Consider the following 21,411-nt stretch of genomic DNA (forward strand, 5'->3'; position numbering starts at 1 on the left):
CAAATCTCACTGCAATCTGAGATTTTTGCTCGACCCTGCTTCCGGTGCCTTCACAGGCACTATCCAAGAGAGAGAGTGGAAGAACGGGAGAGCTTCTTACCCATGGCTTGCTTGCTCGAACCTTGCTTCTTCTCCTTCACTTCAGCCTTCGAAATCAGCCTCTCTCAGTGGCACGGCTCTAATACCATGTCAAGAATCGTGTGGTGGGGGGACTTGCTCGAGATGCTACACCGAACACACACAGAATGCACAAGGAGAAGCTCACTCAAGAGACAAGAAGAGAGATGGAGGCCAAAAACGTTTTCTTACTGGTTTCTTCTTCTTCTTCCACACACTTTACAATATATACAAATTATAGATAAGATACAATATAAAGGAAAGTGGCCTCCTAAGTCAAACAATGCATAACCGACTACACTAATCGACTGGCGCTATAACTATGCCAGCAAAGTAAATAGTTGTAACAACCTGAATATAATAAGTAATGAGTCAATGGCCATGTGAGATTCATAATGACCATCGACATGCTAAGTGTAGACATGTGGACCCATCTAACCAGGCGGTCCATCATCAATGTCTGCATGTGTTGAGCTTGTCATCTCAACAGGTGACATAAACAAGTGTGTGCTTCCACATTCAATCAGAATTTTAAAGGACTTACATTGATATTCTGCTAGTGTTTGAATCACCAGAAACTGGCAATTTGGGCCTTTCTTATGGAGGGTGGCATGAGCAGATGCCCTCTCCATACCGGCTTCCATAGTTAGGTTTCCCTCTTCTTCAAGCTCTTTAAGAATTACAGCATATGCTTTTCCTTTTGCAATTGAAGCTTGGTTTTAACCTCTATACTCTCCTTAGCAAGGGATTTGGCCAAGCTTTGGGCATTGTCTTTTAAAGTGGCTTGGCTCATTATAGTGGAAATACCTAGGTACTCCCAAATTACTTTTGGTAGGTATGAAGTTTCTGACTACATTTGTTTTGGCCCTCTTTCTTTGACTAGGTGGATGTGACCTTGGGCTTGCTTAACATAGCCCTATTGTGAAGTCCCTTTGTTTTGATTCAAGGGCCTATTATTCCTTGGCTTTGACTAAATCTCCTGAACAAGAGGTGTTGCGCAAATCAAAGCATCTTGCAGATCAATCGGGTGCATAGATTCAAGGCGTGTGTTCAGAGGGTGCATAGATTCAATCTATGAGACAAAACTTAGACATCTGCTAAGCAGAAGTCATGGAAGGCGCATATTTAAGCAGTGCGATAAACTTTGAGTAATATGCCTCCAAACTCATTCCAAGTTGTCTTAAGTTAAAGAACTCATTCATTTTATCATGCGATAAGCTGGTGGCAAATATCGGCCACGCACAGCTTCTTTTAGCTTTTCCCAAGTAATAGCTATCTCAGCAAGTCCATGGTCTTTACACCACTGTTTCCACCACATGCCTACATCACTGGTCAATTTCAACTTGACCATCATAGCTTGATTAGCAGGGGTAGTTCTTGCGACAATAAATTAGTCCACCATGGTCTTAATCCAAATCTCTGTCTCAGCTTCAATGCCTTTGCCCTTGCCATCGAAATTCTGGTGGCTTAACCTGCTTAAGGAGATACTTCTTCTCCTGAATTTCAATCAAACTAGTAATAATTGTATTACCATGGGTTATCATAAGTTTCATGAATTAGTTTAGCGCTTAAAATTTTCAGCTTTGTTTCCACATTAACATATCTTACTAGTTTTGTAAAACAATGATGGGCCAAAGAGCACAATATTTTTACAAAATCTAGCCGCCATTATCTTTTATTATTAGTAGCCATAAGTTATGATTTTTACAAGGGATATTTACACATGGTAGATGTTTACAAGTAGAGATACATAAGCATTGATAGGTTAGGCTGGATGATATGTACAATTTCCAAAACAAGATATCATTATATCTTTCTTTTTTAGGGATGGATATCAGTTACATTCATATAGAAGAAAGTAGGTTGATTGATGTCTATGTCTAGAAACCTATACTGTGGAAATGGAAGATCTGAAAAACCATGGATACAGTTATATTGATATTTGCGACATCCTTAGATTATAATCCTGTCGGCTGGGATTACCTTCAATGTCTTGTCATAGATATAATGGTCTAGACGTATTTGCCGACCACTAGTAATCATAAGTGGATTCCTTCTAGACAGACAAAAGATAAAGGACTCAACTACTTTTAATTTTTCCATCCATTCAAGGCATTTTAGATTAGTCTTCATGTTGAAGAATCGATTGACCTCGATGTAGCAATAGTGCTCATCCCAAAACCATCTTTTTTCACAATTCATAGGGGATGGATCATATAGGTGATTGAGTATCCTCGTCATTTTTCTTCTCCACTCGTCATCTGTGGAGTTCAGCATAGATGTGTACATTGCTCGAAAAACAAGGAACTGGTTCCAAGCTTCATTATTCTACCAAAGTTTATCCCTTAACAATTAGTAGGCTGATTATTACTTAGAACAGTTAGTCTTAAAAACCATAGATATTTTTACTTTCAATTATGCTTTGATACCACATGTCATGTGCCTACCTAACAATTCCCTATGGCAGCATGTTTTAGTGGTTCATCAGGAAACTAACCTAGACGGCTTCACCTGACACTCATCATGAGAATGTACAGGGTCTATCATCTAGGTTTCCCAAAGCCCACCTCGTAATGGAAGGTACCGACTATCCCCATGAGGATGAACCAGCAAGCTTGGGGTCTTAATTTGACAACTGAGGTCTCGATACATTAGCTATCTCCATCGAAGGTGTCCCACAAGGCCTTCTCATCTGACTAGAGCGATCGTAGTTACCCTTGGCTCATGGAGTTCAACGCTTTTTTCCAATAAATTGATTAGGATTTAGGGAACCTAGGAGTTCTAGCACAGCTGCCACACCTTTCCCCTAAGATAATTTCTGAATAGGGTTTTAAGATCTGGACCCTAGGTAAGTCAACACTCGGCTCTACCTAATTTTTCCTAATTAAGATTTCATTTAATCTCTTGAGAGAACCTCCCAGCTTACCGAGACCACCCATTCGTAGGACATATCTATCAGGGATCTCGCCCACCCGCTTCCCACAAATGGTTTTCTTTAGTTTTCTAATTATCTATCACATTAAGTTATGACATATAAAAGCAGCTTCGTTAATTATCCTGTTATCATAGGTTCCTTCACATATTTTTACAACACAACACAAAGACAGAGAAAATCGTCTTAAAACATATTTATTCGTTATTTCACAAAGTTATTTACAATGATCTTCACACAAATGGTTTTCTTTAGTTTTCTAATTATCTATCACATTAAGTTATGACATATAAAAGCAGCTTCGTTAATTATCCTGTTATCATAGGTTCCTTCACATATTTTTACAACACAACACAAAGACAGAGAAAACAGTCTTAAAACATATTTATTCATTATTTCACAAAGTTATTTACAATGATCTTCACACAAATGGTTTTCTTTAGTTTTCTAATTATCTATCACATTAAGTTATGACATATAAAAGCAATGTCGTTAATTAACTTGTTATCATAGGTTCCTTCACATAATTTTAAGGCACAACACAAAGATAAAGAAAACAATCTTAAAACATATTTATTCATTATTTCACAAAGTTATTTACAATGATTTTTCCCTTCTACCTACGCAGAAGATAAACCTCCGTTCACCGGAAAATCTCTTTTGTTTGCGCGGGAAGAGAAAAAACCCTCCAAGATTTCTGTCCCTTCACTAGTATACTAGGGACTCCAAGATCCTATCCTGATTCATGTGAGGGTCAGGTAGTTCCTAGGAGCGATCGAGAGGTTTACGGTCAAAACCCCCCTAGCACTCCTGCCTCCTCTTGCCTAACAAATTTCTCACCGAGCGACCTCTCGTCGTCCGAGCCCGGTCCAAAGCTCCTCACAGTAGTATAAAACAATTCCTCTTGGAGCAGGGTTCCACGTTTAGCCGTGGGAGAGGCATAGTGCGATCTTTCGTCTTATTATCCTAATTATATATTTGCAATCATCTCTAGCTACAACAACCACAATCAATCTTTCTTGTGCAACCATCAATGTGTGCACAAATAAAAAAGAAACAACAACGAGTGTTTTTAGCATAGGAAGCAGCCCCACCCAAATCTAGGGTTTCTCTTTTAAGGTCCCACCTTATTCTTAGGGTTTTGCTTCCTACTTGTAACTCTTTTTCGAGATCCGCAAGTTATTTCGTGAATGTGATTAATTATGAGAAGTCTATTTTATCCTCATGAAAAATTTAGTATTTCTGCCCTAAAAGATAATATGGGCATTTATGCATATTCATGCATTGCCTCGCCCTAACCCGTGCTTAGCAAGATCTCAAATGTTTTTCTAAGTCTGTTTAGACTTTAGAATTTGTATCAACAAATTCTTATCAATGTCGAACAAGTCCTACAGACTTTTGATATTTGTTTAATTTCTTGATACTAATAGTTTCAAGTTTGTCAAGTATTTCATAGTTGTTCTTGCTTCAACACTCTCGATATTTTAGGTTAGGTTATCTTGTTGATTCATACATGGGTCAACTCATGATATTGACGCTCTCTCTAATATAATCATTAATATTAACATTACGTATGCTTTCAATAAGAAAATAATTTTATTTTATTCTACTCATATTCTATGGTTTAATTGATAATGTCTAACTTGCTTCCAACATTATCTAGAAAGATCAATTTTCTTTTAGAAATGTCCTAAGTACAATGTTGATTGTTTTTTTAAACATTTTATTCTAGGCAATGCAAAAATCATAATTTTTCTTTCATCTTTCAAACATCAAATTATATTTCCACATATCTAATTTATGCACGTCTAGTATATATTTTTCTATACAATTTTTCATTGATTTAATGCATTGATTATTTCATGATATTTTCTAAATTATTTTCCATAAATTATTATAAAATTTATATGTGTATTTTTATCATAAGAAAAATAAAATAGAGATAGTCACTTTTAGGAAAATTTTATAAAATATTTTCTTCCCTAACAATGTCTACTATTTTTATGTTATTATGATCACATGCGTCTTTAACTAAATAAAAATAAATATCGCAAAATAAACCATAATTAAAATATTTTTTGAATGATGGACATATAATCCTTTTCCAAGGAAAAGAGTCTTTTCACTTAATATTTAATTATTATATTACTAAGGTTATTTTTCTACGCAGCTTTTCATATGTATTTTCATTAGAATGCATTTATAATCGTTTAAAGTCAAATAAAGTGATAAGCTGATAAAATATTATTTTTTTCCAAATTGATGAGATGTTATCTTTCTCCAGTTTGCTGTGACAGGGGTCTCGCCAATTCCTAGAATGTCGTTTTCTCCATCGACCGTGCTCTTTGCTTCCCTTGCTTTAGATGTGCTTTTTGAATTTCTACAACCTCGCAGAGCCATCGGATGTTAGGCGAAATTGACGTGGTAGTTCAGGGAGATTTGGTGGTTGTCCAAAAACAATTTGCCAAAGTTTTTGCCTAGTGATTTGGTCGTATGGGACGAAGGCATAACAAGGGGTAGAGAAAATGAAAATGAGATAGAAGGGGGGGGGGGGGGGGCTGCGGTTATTTTCCTCTTTCAAGGCTCAAAGCTTCAATGATAAGAGAAGTAGATCAATTTTTCCATCATCAAGAGGCCTTCCTTCTTACTTTTTTTTGTGAAGGAGAGGAGATGTATTTATAAGCATGAGGGGGAATATGTAGTCGACTGATTTATTTGGCTACTTGTTAAACAAGAGGCAATTGAGCTTTATTAAATATTCATTTTGATTGCTTACCTATTGGATGGTGGCATGGGGATGATTTTTTTAATGCTTTCTCTTTCTCCAGGCATGAAAAACATCATGTATTTTGGATTTTTTTTCAAAAACGTTTTTTTTCTTCAAAACAACTTCTTCTGGTGGTTTTTGGCCAAGTTACTTCATGACTTATCTAGTATATAAAGCCATGTCATACTCTTTGATACTTAACTTTCTCAATATCATGCTCATTCTTGCAGTTACGAAATCAATGCGATCCTCGACGTATTAAATGGAATTGGGAATGCTAAATCAAATATAATGTGGGAAATTTTATATGTTCAAGCCATCATAATATTATTTACGAGGCATCTTTGCTTTTTGTTGGCTAGGATAATTGAGGCGTCTTCTCATATTAGATTTCAGATTTGATTTAATGCCAGACTTGATATCAAGAAAATTACGTGTTGTCACTTATGTGATAGCTCGACAAGTAATTTTTAAAATGCCTCAAGCTTGAATTCATTTCTTGATATGAAGCGTTGTGGTGGGAATATTACAAAGTGAGACACATTTTGGATGCCTTAGCAACTATTGATGAAATGCCTAATGATGATGATTTGGTTTCATCTACTTTGGGTGGCCTTAATAATAAGAAGGCCTAAAAATCATTTATTACTTCTGTGTATGTACAAAAGCCATTTCCAAATTTTGATGAGTTAGTCTCTCTCATATTCACTGAAGAGATCAACATTTAGGACGAATCATCCGAACGACACCGTGAATAGGTCCAAGCATTTTACTCAAGTTCAAAAAAAGGGTGTAGCATATCCTCTTTAAGAGACTGTGGCATGGAACATGTTGGTGATAACTAGCAAAACATGTTAAATCAATAGTTGAGTAAAATGCAGGTTTTATGAGGCTATTGCAACTTTAGAGATAAGGCAGCTCTAGAGGAAGAGGCGGATGGCAAAAAAAAGGTTCTAGTGATTGTTGTATTATTTAGCATTATTGCAATAAAATAGGTCATATTGCACTCTAATGTTATGCTAAGAAGGATAATATCTATGATGGTAAATTATAGAAAGAAAACTATGCATTGTCTTCACTAAAAATTGAAAAAAAAATGAGTGTTTATCTATTATGCAACATATAATGAATATTATTATAGAAAGAGAACATGTGATGATGTATCGTATGTTGATTCGGATACATCTAATCATATGACCACCCATACTAAATGGTTTGGAAAGATACATGATTTACAAAATCTCAGTTATGTGTAGATGGGTGATGATTCATTCCATCCAATTTCACACATTGGAAAATATCATTGCATGATGGCCAGACAAAGAATTTGTTAAATGTATTACATGTGACATCCATCATAAAGAATTTAGTGTATGTTGGTCATATGGTAGGGCAAGGGCTGCAAGTTCGATTTAATGCAAAAGGTTGTTTTGTGGAAGACTTTAATGATAAATATAAGTTGGCCAAAAAAGGAAGTAGAATTGGCCACATGTTCACTTTAGATCTTGGAATTCTTGCTATGAATGTTAGTATGTATGCTAAAGGCAAGGGAGGACTAGTTGCAGACATTGACATATAGCATAAATGTATTAGATATGTAAATGTGCAAAAGGTGGCATTAAAACAGTCTAAGGGTTTGACTACTTTTACAGGGTTCATTATTATAGGATCAATTGCTTTTAGAGTTGTAAAATTTCATAAAGTGTGTGAAGCATGTTAGTTTGGTAAGTAGGCAAGACAACCTTTTTTGCATGATAGACATGTGAGTAGGAATATACTTATTATATTGGTAGCAAATATTTGTCACATTTATTAATGATTCTTTTAGAAAGTTGGTGGTGTATTTCATGAAGGAATAGAGTGATTTATTTTAGCACTTCAAAACTTTCAAGGCTCTTATTAAAACAAAAATTGGCTTGAAAGTTTAGTTCTTTAGGTAAGATGGAGAGGGAGAGTACCTCTCTAATAAGTTCAATGACTTCTTAAGGTCTCATGGGATAAAGAGATAGTTTGCATATATGTATATCCCACCATAAAATGGGGTTTCATGAAGGGAAAATAGGTGTATTGCAAAAGTTGCATAAGCATTGATAGCTGAAAAGAATTTACCAAAATATTTTAGATCTAAAGCTGTTCATACTGCTGTCTATAATATGAATAGAACTCCCACAATTGTAGTTCATGGGATGATCCTTGATGCTTTATAAGCAAAAAGCCGAATGTATCACACTTGAAAGTGTTTGGTTGTATTGTATATGTTCATGTACTAGATGAGCTACCAAATAAGTTTGATCCAAAGGCCAAAAAATATAGTTTCATTGGATACTCTTTAGAATAGAAAATGTGTTTTGTCATAACCTTTTCATGTGAGTTCAAAGTGAGCAAGGATGTTTTTTTTAAATAGATAACTAGTTAGTATACATCTAGTGGTGATGTATTGGAGGAGGATGATGATGATGATAGTTATGTGAAGCCAAAAAAGCAAGAATCACAGCGTCTTAGTGGACCAGAAACATCATCAAGTGCTACACTTATAGTTAGGGAGACTAAGGAGTAGCCTTGCATCTTTAAGTGTATCTACTAGTGTTGCATATAAAGAAAAGGGAAGAAGAAAGTATCAAATGATGCTAATGATGCATTTGCTAGCCATTTGAATTTTGATGGAAATTCTAGTGGTTTAGAGAGTTTGGATGATGAGCTTGGTATTCCTTCAATAAGAACACTAGGTGTAAAGAGAGCACATGGTAATGTAGAGGCTCCACTAAGTGATCTAGTGGTACGTAGGTCTAGCAAGGTTAGATACCCTATTAAAAGATTTGGTGTAGCTCAACATTATGCTTATATGATAAAGATGGTTGACAATGTTGAGCCCACTTGTTTAAGGATATAGTTGGTCATGCTTATTGGGATGCAACAATGGATGAGGAGATGGTTGCATTAGAGGTCAATAAGACGTTGGATCTAGTAGCATTGCCTAAGGACAAGAAAGATATTGGCTGTAAATGGGTTTACAAAAGTAAGCATAATGCATATAGCTCTATTAGCATGTATAAATCTAGGCTGGTTGCAAAAGTCTTGCTCAAACATATGGCATAGATTATGAAGAGATATTGAGTCCAGTTGCTAGGATGGCAACTCTTAGATGTGTGATTGCTTTGGCAGCAGTAGTGCCAAAGGTTAGATTTTGTAGTAAATGGATATAAAGAATGTCTTCTTACATGGCGAATTGAATGAAAAGGTGTATACGGAGCAGCCAACAAGTTATGAGGATTTAGAGTATCCCACATATATATGTAGGTTAAAAACAATGCTCTATGGGCTAAAACAAGCACCTACATATGATTCGAGAATATCTTGGCAACATTGGCTTTTAAGTTTCTAATCCCGATCACTCACTTTATGTGAGAAAGGGAGATGACAATTTGGTCATCATAGTCATCTAAGTGGATGATTTGATTGTTACAGGTGATAATGATAGTGGGATCGCTAAAGTCAAGGACCTTTTGAAGAAGAAGTTTAAGATGAAGGATTTGGGTGAGCTAAGGTACTTCTTAGTATTGAGATGATAATGGTATATGACTATCCAAAAGGAAATATAGCCTAGAAATGTTATCCAAGTATAGTATGAAAGTGTATAAGCCTCTTCCAGTGTCGTTGGAGCAAAATGTGCCATCTCAACAACATTGACTATACCAAATCAATAGCATATTGAGTTCTTGTTGCACAAGAGGGTCAAAATTTTGGATCCTGTTGCTATTTCTCCTTCAATAGTAAACTACAATAATAAAGGTGTGAGCATAGGTGAGCCAACTACAACCTTTGAGCCTTCTTTGTTTCTTTGCTTTCTAGGGGAGAGAGAGAGAGAGAGAGAGAGGATCGGAGCTTGATTATGAGTCAACTAAGTGAGGCATAGCTATATTCCACAATTGATATGAAATTCTTGAAAGAATAAGAGTTTTTCCAAAGTCCCACCATTGAGAGATCAACAACTTTCAGTTTAGCACAAAAGAAAAATAGCGATTCCTAGGCCTTAAAGGAAAAAATAATTATTGGCTATTGGCAGGTTTTCTCTTAAAAGATTACCTTGCAAGATTGTTAAGTTACTTTGGAGGTGTAAGAAGAAGTATGGATATTTTGGCCCCTCAAATTGGCAATTTTTGAAAGCCTAATAGAAGAAAATATCCCTTTGTCCAAGCTGACTACATGGAAAAGGAGGGTCAAATGGGTTTGCTAAGCTACTCCTTTTGCTTGGCTAAACCTCCTTCTATAAAAGACTATGATATTGAATATCTCCACTAAAGATAAGTTGTCTCAGAGTATAGAAATATCTCCTCTCTATGTTTGTGCAAGAGAGATGAGGAATTTGCAACCTATGTCTTTTGGGATAGTACCCAAGCGAAGCATTTTTGGAGTGCATTAGAAACTAGTATTGTGAGATGCATGATTTAGGAACAATATCACTCTTGAAGTAGCTTAGTTTGGTTATCATGAAACCTTTGATGAGGAGACCTTGAAAGCTATTAATGCCAAAAGGGTTGTTGCTTTGAAGTTTATTTGGAGATTCAAAAACCTAGGTGTTTCTAGAAATATGACGATATCTAGGGTTTTAATGGATGAGGTTCTCAAGCTTCAAGAGCCTCCTTATAATTTTGAGGGGTGTGAAGTTTAAGGCCAAAACCTATAAAATGTCTTGCATGGTATACTTAAGCCATGATGCATCTATGATGTTATAATTATTTTTACTTGTCTAATTCAAGTTGTTCATTAAGGATTCTTCTTATTTATGGCACCATATTGGTAAGATATCTTCTTTCCACCAACTTAGTTCTAGTTTATGTTAACAAGTGCATGTACTCTCTCAAGTCTATGTGCAAGATTAATATATTTTACTTTCATTGAAGGATGCCCCCTCAACATACATCTTGCATTATCAAAAAAAGATGGTGAAAAATGTCTTCTTTTGGTCTTTCACATAAATAATGATGCATCTATGTTGCAATCAACATTGCAATGAAATATGGATCATGAATTTCGAGTGGACTTAATGGAATTTACCATGTTAACACTTTTCATCCACATAGGTATTTTATGGTTATTGTTTGTTTTGATGTTTTTGTCAAAGGTGGTGGTGGATTGTGTCTCTCATGAAAAGCACACATGATGGTGAAGGGTTAAATCATTGGCTGTGGTCTAGAAACATAATTGTTAACATAAAGTTCTCAAATTTTGTGAGCCCCATAAGGACACTTATCACGTGTTAGATAGGGATAGTTGTAGCTTGTTTCTAGCTTCTAAGTGACTCTCTTATTTTATTTGACATAAAGTCCAAAAAGTGGGACATTAGGAGTGATAAAAAAGGGACTTAAAGTTTCAATATGTCTCTATTAGGTAGATATAATATATGTAAAGTAAACTTAAATCTAGCCTCACACTACTCCTATGAGACAAAAGGAGGATGATTCCAAATATTTTATCTCCTTATTTTATAAATAAATAAATTTAGGTGGATTTTTTATGAGACTTCCATGGGAGTACATTGTGATCCATTGAGAATAATGTGAGGTACACAATGGTGCACTTGCTACAATGAACTATGTTGAGTTGAAGATTGAGTCAAAATATTTAGTGAAAATCACAAACGAGTTACAAGGCCAATTTGGTTTGACTGCTTTGACTACATGCAAAAGGATACATTCTTTATTTAAAGGCTATAGATACCATTCACCATTGTTGGCTTGACATGATGGCATTCCACCATGGATCACAAATCTAGAAGGCATCTATGGCCCAATTTAATACAAATCAATTGCTCAATGAGCAATCTTAGGTGTCACACATGATATTGCTATAGCAAACTTATTACAAGAGAATAGCCATTGGTGGAGAAAAATCCATGGCATGGTTGGTTGTTGCCTCTTTAGTGTCCTCTTAATGGACATTTAAGTAGAGATGTAGCAACTCTAATATTGTATTATCATTGACATGTTGCTATTGAAATCACACTCTTCTTTAAAGAAAATACTATGGATGTTAGATGTGTGTAGAAAACACTCATAAAAGTTGTAAACTAGTGATGAGTATTTAAGTTTTGGTATTATTATAAACTAGTGATGAGTGTTTTGTAAATGTTTTCTAGGATGTAGTTATTAATTCCACATTGTGTCACAAAACCACAAGAATTCATAGGCTTGTAAAGATAAGCATGACAAAAGGTACTTCATAAATTGTAACTAGTTGATTGATCCTCTAAAAGGCTCATTCTTTCATTTTGTTATGATGAAAAGATGCAATTTTTGAAGCATTTACCATATTTTGTGGATACCATTATATCAATATAGGTGTTGTGTTTTGAGAGCTGGGAACCTTTGAATGATGAAGTGAGGTTTTTGCTTTGCAATAAATATTGTGACTGAAGTGAAGTTATTGCACCTTGCATTGAAAAGCATGTTGATAGTTTATATAAACATATAATGTGAGTTTATGTGAATATCAATAGGAAATGTTTGAGAGAGAGAGAGAGAGAGAGAGAGAGAGAGAGAGCATATTTAGATACTCCAAAAATAGGTTCCTTGTTTATACTTTTTTTATTGGACAAACTAGTAACGGTGATAATTCTATAATTGGCACCATAATCAAGCCTAGTTTTTGACACATTACATTACACTTAGAGTTTAAAGAAAACACTAAAATTTAAAGTTCCTATCAATTATAAAGTGTTTTACTGAAAAGCTATGGCATTGGTATGGCATGGCTATGAATGAACCAAAGTTACTAATATTAACTATAATGAAGATTTAAACAACACATGGCACTGTGTGATTGGCTTAAAGTTTAGTCTAAGACTCTACAACATTGTGATTAACTTAAAAAATTATATGGCATTGATTTATTTAAATATTTTATTTAGTCTTTTAGCATGGCTACGTATGGTGTTAAAAGTAATGTGAAGTTTTTTATTGTTTTCCTTACAAACACCAAACCTAAATCAAATTTCAATATAGAAGTTATTACTCTATCTTCTTGTAATTCATTGAGTGACTTTAATATGTATAAAATACAATTTCCATGGCATTCAAATCTGTGCTACTAAAGAGAAATAAGGCTGATAAATTTAAACAGAATTGGCATGTGTGATCTACTTGCAAACATTTTTGGACCATACCTTTACCCATGGCTTAAAAAGTTTTGGGGTTTGAAATTAACAAATTCAAACACCATGGAAACTTGCAAATGTAAGAAATTGTTCCCATCCTAGTTGCAAACCAGGCCCTACTAGAGACAAGTTGAGAAGTAGGCCATATTGGAGATAAGAACTTGTCCTCACCAGGTCTTGGTGGGGACAAGTCCTTAAACATGCAACTACTTTATTAGTGAATCAATGTATACATTATTGTATTTTACTATGGTCATCATGATACATATTACATATCCACCCCTATCTAGACCAAGGGAGGTAACATTCAATAGACACTCATATGCCTTTCCCAAGTAGCACCATTTGAATCCCATAGGACTCACAAACTTAACTAATCAAGTGGTTTGCAAAACTACCTCTCCCTAGAACACAAATGTTTCAACCCACTAGAATCAACTTATGGAACCCTATACATCTATGACCATCAACCATTTAGAAAATTGCAAACAATTAGCTCTAGGTCCAACAAAACATGTAGAAAGCCACCCAAATTATCAAATCCACCCATATGTACAATAACATCATTGGAACCACCCACTTTCCACCCAATGCACAAGTCATCTTTAGTTTGCTAATAAGGAGTCCTACTATGGTGTGATGACATATAGAATGGCTTCCTTAATTATTTATTTGCACATGTTTCCTTGAACTTCCTTTAGACACTTGCACAAAAACCATGCAAAATAATCTTTTTGGAAACAATTTTGTGAGATTTGTGTAGCTCGTCTCTAGAAATGTCAACATTGCATGACACAATGCATGTCGGGTTTCACCCTACCCTTATCTAGAATTAGAGACTATTAGATGCTTATACATCGTGATCATCAAATGGTTTCCTTTCCAACATGGGGTTTAGAATCATGGATTTAGGAGCTTATGAGTGCTTATTAGGGATGGATTGGTTAATCCCCAATTATGCTCACATTCATTGTGCGAAAGGTCAAATCACATTCTTAGATTGAAAAGAAGAGTTAGTAATCATTCAAGGCAAAGTTGGAAACCCTAGAATTCAACTAGCAAAAGCTTCCCAAATCACGAAGGGGCTAAGAAAAGGACTTCATATCTACCTTATCAAACTTAAGAAGATTGAGCAAGGAAATGAAGCTAATAAAGAATCATCCTAGCTAAAGGAATATGAAAATGTATGAGAAATGTATTCCCTGAAGAGCTGACAGAACTTCCTCTACCAAGAGAAGTTGATCATGAGATCAAGCTAGGAGTCAAAGCGACCCTATCGTATGTCCATTCTAGAAGTCATTGAGTTGAAAGAACAACTCAATAAACTTTGGATCAAGGATAGATCAAACCATGTAATTCACCATGGGGAGCACTGATGTTGTTCCAAAAGGAGGATGGAACCCTCTATCTGTGCATCAACTGCTATGGGCTAAACCAAGTGACAATCAAGAACAAATATCCAATTCCAAGGATATATGAATTACTTGACCATCTTCAAGGTGCAAAGATATTTTCAAAGATTGATCCACAATCACGCTATTATTAGATAAGGATCAAAGAAGAGGACATTCCAAAAACTACATCCAATACAAGGTACGACCATTATGAATTCATTGTAATATCTTTTGGGTTGACCAATGCACTTGCAACCTTTTTAACGAGATGATGCAAGGCATTTTTTGGCCCTATCTTGATGATTTGTTCTTATCTTCTTCAATGATATCATGACCTACTCAAAGAAGGAAGAAGATCATGAATCACAACTCTAAGTTGTCATTGAAACAATGAGGACACACAAGCTTTATGCCAAGAAGAAGAAACGTGCCTTCTATAAGAGGCATATTGAATACCTTGGGTTTATAGTCTCTGACAAAGGGATTGCTATAGACCCTGCCAAGGTTAAAGATGTACAAGAATGGGCACCCCCCAACGAGAGTTAAGAAAGTCTTAAGTTTTTTGGGCTTGACTGAAGGTACATGACTTTTATCAAGGATTTGCCTTGATTGCCCTGACTTACTCAAGAAGCAAACTACCATTGTATGGACTTCCATTGAACAATCTAGCTTTGAGAAGCTTAAGCACAATTTAACCATAGCTCATATCCTAAAATTACCTGGCTTGAACCAAGAATTTGAAGTTGTCACTGATGGAAGCTCTCTTGCATTAGGGCCTATGCTCATGCAAGAAGGCCATCTGATAGCCTATTCTTCAAGGAAGTTGACAATTCATAAGAAGAACTATGCTATCCATGATCTAGAGCTATCCATGCTCTCAAACTGTGGAGACACTATTTGCTTTGGTAGTAAGTTTACCATAGTCCCCCACCGACCCACAAAAATCTCAAATGGATCTTTACTCAACCCAATCTAAACATGAGGCAACAACGATGGATTGAATTCTTATAGGAGTATGACTTCGAGAGGCCAGGTAAGGAGAATGATGTTGCAGATACCCTAAGCCACAAAGTGTTTCTCAACGCCCTTATCTTAGAAGAACCCTCCAAGGAAAGGCCTCTAATAGCAATGTTGTCAATGCCTAGTAGCCCAATCATAGAAATGGCTAAGGAAGAACCAATTAAGGACCCAAGATATCAATAGGTGATAAAAGAATTCTTATCCAAAGAGACAAACCCTAAGTTTAAGTTCAAGTATTTGAACTTCTCTATAGAAGGAGGACTTATCTACTTCAAAATGAGCATCCCAAGAAGTTAAGACCTCAAGAAGAAGATACTTTGGAAAGCCCATGATTTTCCTTTCTCAAGACATTCTGGTTATGCAAGAACTCTCAATACAATAAGAAGAAGCTTTCATTGGGAAAAGCTCAAAGGAGATATGCTTAAATATGCCACTGAATGCCTGAGTTGCCAACGGGTCAACGTTGAATGTGTCAAAATGCCAGGGAAGCCCCAACCACTTGTTGCTGACATCCCGCAAATGAAGTGGGAATTTATCTGCATGGATTTTATAGTTGGGTTACCTTGTGTCTAAGGAAGATACAATTCAATCTTAGCCATTGTGGATATGCTAACTAATGTTGCTCACCTTATGCTAGTTAAAACCAACTACAAGGTTTTAGATATTGTAAGGATGTTTGTGAAGGAAATCTTTAGGCTACTTGGACTACCTAAAAGGATCATTGTCAGCGATGGTGATTCTCTCTTCACTTCTTACTTTTGGAAAAGTTTGTTTGAAGCAATTGGTACCCAACTTTGTTTTAGCACCACCTATCATCCTCAAACTAATGGGAAAAGTGGATGGGTCAAGCAAGTTATTGAAGACATACTTAGAGTTTATTATTATAGGGAGCCTAAGAGATGGATACAATACCTACCTTTGGTGGAGTTTACTTACAATGCATCCTATAGCCTTATCTCAATCTTAGGCTAATGTTATTCCTTTAGGTGTCAATTGTTGTTGTTGTTGAGAGAGAGAGAGAGAGAGAGAGAGAGAGAGAGAGAGAGAGAGAGAGAGAGAGAGAGAGAGAGAGAGAGAGAGAGAGAGAGAGAGAGAGAGAGAGAGAGAGAGAGAGAGAGGATAGAATAGAAGAAGAGATGAGGAGGAGGAGGAGAGGAGAGAAGAAGAGAGGGGAGAGAAAAAGAGGTGAAGGAGAAGAGAAGAGAAGAAGAGAGGAGAGCGAAGAAGAGGTAAAGGAGAGGAGAAGACTAGGGAAGAAGAGAAGAGGAGAGTAGAAGAGGTGGAGGACAAGAGAAGAGAAGAATAGAGAGAGAGAGAGAGAGAGAGTGAAGAAAGAGAGGAAGTGAGATGGAGGAGCCAGAAGAGATAATCTTTGTTCACAAAGAGAAGCACCACTCTGATTCGCAAGAGCCTTGTCTACCTTCTTATCTTTCGTACTCTGAAAGATACAAAGTCTTAGCGAAGTCACAATCTCACAAGGAGCTGCCAAACTATTTAGAACTCAAGACCGTAAGAGCTTGGAAGTTAGTGTCATGAATGTCTTCTTGCAATGGCCCTAAAGAGGACATATTCTAGAGAAAAGAGCGCAAGAGCTACCAACGCTATCACAAACATGGTTGACACACCATCACATGCGGCACAAGACCATGTTCCTTCCCAAATTAATGCTTATTCAATACATGACTAGGAATGTAACGATAGGACAAGTAAATATTATTAAATTAAATTTGTATAACTCGGAGTTAGGATAAATTGCATAACATCGCATTGAGCAAATGATATTAAGTTCCTTATAAACAAGTAGTTGAACTAAGAATAACATTTTTAATATTAAAATCATATAAAAATTTAGGAAGATGAAAGTTATATTAAGAAATTATTTTTGCATTTATAAATCATGCAAATGATTGGAAAGATGAAAGTTAGATTAGGAAATTCTTTTTGCCTTTATAAATTATGTAAACATTGGAAAGATGAAAGTTGTATTAAGAATAATTTATTTTGCATTTATATATTATGTAAACATTGGAAAGATGAAAGTTACATTAAATTTTTCTTTTTGCATTTATAAATTGCATAAATTTTGGAAAGATAAAAGATGCATTAAGAATACTTCCTTTTTGTATTTATAAATTATGTAAACATTGAAAAGATGAAAGTTATATTAAGAATAATTTATTTTGCATTTATAAACTATGTAAACATTGGAAAGATGAAAGTTTCATTAAGAATAATTTCTTATTTTATTTATCAATTGCATTAAGAAATTCTTAATGTTAGAAAAGGTGAAAGTTGCATTAAGAATAATTCTTTTTGCATTAAGAAATTATTTTTGCATTTATATATATTACATAAAATGTTAGAAAAGGTGAAAGTTGCATTAAGAATAATTCTTTTGTATTTATAAGTATGTAAGCATTAGGATAAGTAAAGTTGCATTAATAATAGTTCTTTTATTTTTTACAAATTATGTGAATGTAAGGGAGGTGAAAATTGTATCAAGGATATTCTCTTTGCAATAACAAAATCCTTAAGTATCAAGAAATACTCCATTAGTACTTATAAACATAGAAAAAATAGCTTTACCTTGATACTTAAGTAAAATTAGGATAATTAAAAATAGATTATCAAGATTATCGATTAGGGGTACTTCTTAAGGGAGAAAAATCCTACTATAAATTTCAAAATTTAATAAATCCCTTAAATTAGGATAATCTCCAAATTCTTAGTGAGGTCAATGACCAATCCTGCTTGACAAGGATTATGAACGAAAGATCGCAAACAAAGACCAATGACAACTAAAGAAATAGCCTAAGGGAAGAAGGTTAATAGAAGTTTAAAGAGGGAAAATCTAGAAAAATCAAACCTCAAGGGAAATTAGGGAAAGCCCCAAGAGTTAGAAGAGAACCGAGTCGAAAGTGGTTGTCCCTAAGTTAAAATCTCACTCAATTGCCTCTTTATTTGTTAGGAATATTGCTTGAAAGAAATTGCTTGTGCTTGTAGCAATGCATACAAGATTAACTTGATGCACTTAGGAAATTGATTTAATAATTTAAAAAATCCTAATACACTAAGTCTACAAAAGGATAAAAAGAAAAGTGCACTAGACCTTGGCTAAGGCTAGTTGTTTGCAGGTCCTAATCCAAGGGGAAAACATATTGTCGTCTTGGAAATTTTTTGGACCAACCTTGATGGTGAGAGGTCACTTCGTAGTAAGAAGTCCTTGGGCAAGAGGAAATAAGGGTACCAAGGGGACTCTAGCTGGCAAACTCTTAGGCTCTTAAGAATTGCCCAAACTCCTATGTGACTCAAGATAGATTTCTTGAGGCCCTGGTACTAGTTAGGGACAAAAATCTTGGAGAAATAATGGCCTTTGTTCCGTTGTTCCATATGGATAGAAGGTGAACAGTTATATAATAATTTTTTATTAAATAATGGACTTGTCTTTCTGCTTCATGGTCACTCAATGGCTTGAGAGATAGCCCTCCATCAAAGGAGAGCTCATAGAGCAGTGCACAACCTCGTGCTTGTGTGGCTTTATGGAGTGCAATTTTTGCCATAGTTGGTGCAACATGCCAACCTCCATCCTGGGCTTGTTCCATCATTCCTTCTTCTACCTATAGTGCCCTGGGACTTCTAGATCTTGTCTCATTGTTCTACTCTCTCCTCTCCAATTTAATCATTATATTTTTCTACCTTGGCTTTGCCTACTCTCAATATACCCTCCACCTCCACCTTGATCCTTGCTCGTCCTCCTCTCTCTTCATCCCCTAGGATTTCATCAAGTCTTGCCGTCCACACTCATTGAGACCCATTAGATCAACCTTATCAAGGCTAGCGAGTTAACCTTTTCAAGGCCTGCAAGGTCCTATGCCTCCAAGATCATGTTCTTGACCTCATCCCATCTAGCATTTATGCCCATCCCAACCGACTAGTCTGATGCATTCGATATCATTATCAACATCCCCCTCACCATGGCCAATGATACCATTGATCTTGATGGATGACCGTGTTTAGCAACAATGGCTAGGGATCTATGCATAACTTCTCAAACATATTGTTTGCCATTGTCTCTTGGATAGATAGCCCATCATCCATTTGTGTTGAGCGATGTTGCTAGAGAAGCAGTTATGCAACCACTGAGTGATGAGCAATAATTGATTTAGAAATAAATAAATAAATAAATAAAGTGATATTAACATTCACTAAGGCACCTCAAAGGTGCATAGGACACAATGACAAACTCAAGATCCAATATACAATTCACTTTGGGGTTGCCAATGGCACTAATAAACATGAACTACTAAGGTTGAGAGAGAGAGAGAGAGAGAGAGAGAGAGAGAGAGAGAGCTTTATAGTCCATAGTATCCTCATTTTGAGATAGAGAGATCCATTCACCAATGATCTAAGGCATCATTATCCAACAAGGTATAGCAATATCCCAATGTTATCAAGTAGATACTTCAGAAAATGCAAGAAAAGTTCAAAAATATAATAGGAAATTTCAAACTTGATTATTGAGGCCTTTTGTGGTATGCTAAAAAAGGAAAAGGCTAAGTGAAGAAGGAGAGTAATAAATTTATAGGCAAGAACAATTCCAAGGTGCTTTAAGGCACGTGCCACTTTCTAGGTTTTGACTCTTGTGAGTTCAAACTTGAATTGGAAAAGACCTACAAACTTTGAAGGTCAAGGTTACTTTTTCATAGTGATGAACAATGAATTGTGTCTTGGTCACTAATCAACTAAAAAAATGTGGACAATGCTTGGAAAAAAACTACAAAGTTTGACGTTGAAGGTATCTCTATTAGTGAACAATGAATTATGCCACTTCGGTATTTTTCTTTTTGTGATTTTTTGAATATGTTCATCATGATTGACAAATTATAAGAGGATGCATAAGGAACTACGAGACATCTTAGGTTCATTTCACACATCTCTAGCTATATGCATGTGAAGGGACATTGGATTATGTGGCCTATTTTCATTTGTCCCAATAATGCAAAAACTTAATTTGCATTACAACATTTTTGTAGTCTACGACTGGTAGACCATTGCAAAAACACACTTTGAGCTTGATTGCATCCATTTTGATATTAATACATTCACCATTTGTATAATGCTTGTCTTTTGGAAGGATTTGTAATCTTTTTAAATAAAACTATGTGTGAAGCTTGGACATCCAATTAAGATTTAAGAATGTTGTTAAATTTGAACTGACCTATACCTTCTTTTAGAGGAGCTTATAGGCCACCTTGAAAACATGATAAGATTTTTGTATGACTCTTAGAAAGGGTAACAACTCAAAACTAGGGCATCTAAACTCTACTTCTATTTTGCCATAGTGCTTACAAACGACGGCTTTGGATACATTCATAAGATCACATGATACTAGGGGATCTAAACTCTACTTTTGTTTTGCCATAGTGCTTACAAACGACGGCTTCGGATACAGTCATAAGATCACATAATACTACTTGCACATTTAAAAAGATTTGAAATCGACCATACTTCATGTCTTTAACCATGTTAGTCTATCATAGGAGGTTCCAAAAAATGCTCTTTCTTGAGCAATGAATTAAGAGACTAGGTCACTATTCTTCTTATCGATGTGTTTGTCTGTATGTATTGAAGTTCTAATCATTGTATTGTTACTATAGGACTATATGAGTTCGGTTCTTAGAAATTACGCTTTGTGAGCAATGCATTATGAGGCCTGGTGAGTGGTCACCGGCCACCATTCTTCTCATCGGTGTATCTCAAAAATCGTTCTTTTTGAGCAATGAAGTCCCTCTCTTTAACCACTACTAGGTGGGTAGTAATAGTAGGTATTCACGTATGACAGTTCCAATTGTAGAATCTTTGATGTACATATCTCGAGAGTCCATCTCATTAACCACTGGGACGTACCAGTAGGACTATTTGGTACTCGTAGACAGTTGCAATTGTAGAAAGATTCTCTCTTCTCGAGCCTTTTTGGGTGTTCGGGTGGGGGGGGAGTCAATGGCTGAAGAGACGTACTCATCCAGAT

This window comes from Lygodium microphyllum, chromosome 6 (assembly GCF_053477565.2).
Source record: "Lygodium microphyllum isolate KBCC chromosome 6, Lygodium_microphyllum_v1.1.10, whole genome shotgun sequence".
In the NCBI taxonomy this organism is placed as follows: Eukaryota; Viridiplantae; Streptophyta; class Polypodiopsida; order Schizaeales; family Lygodiaceae; genus Lygodium; species Lygodium microphyllum.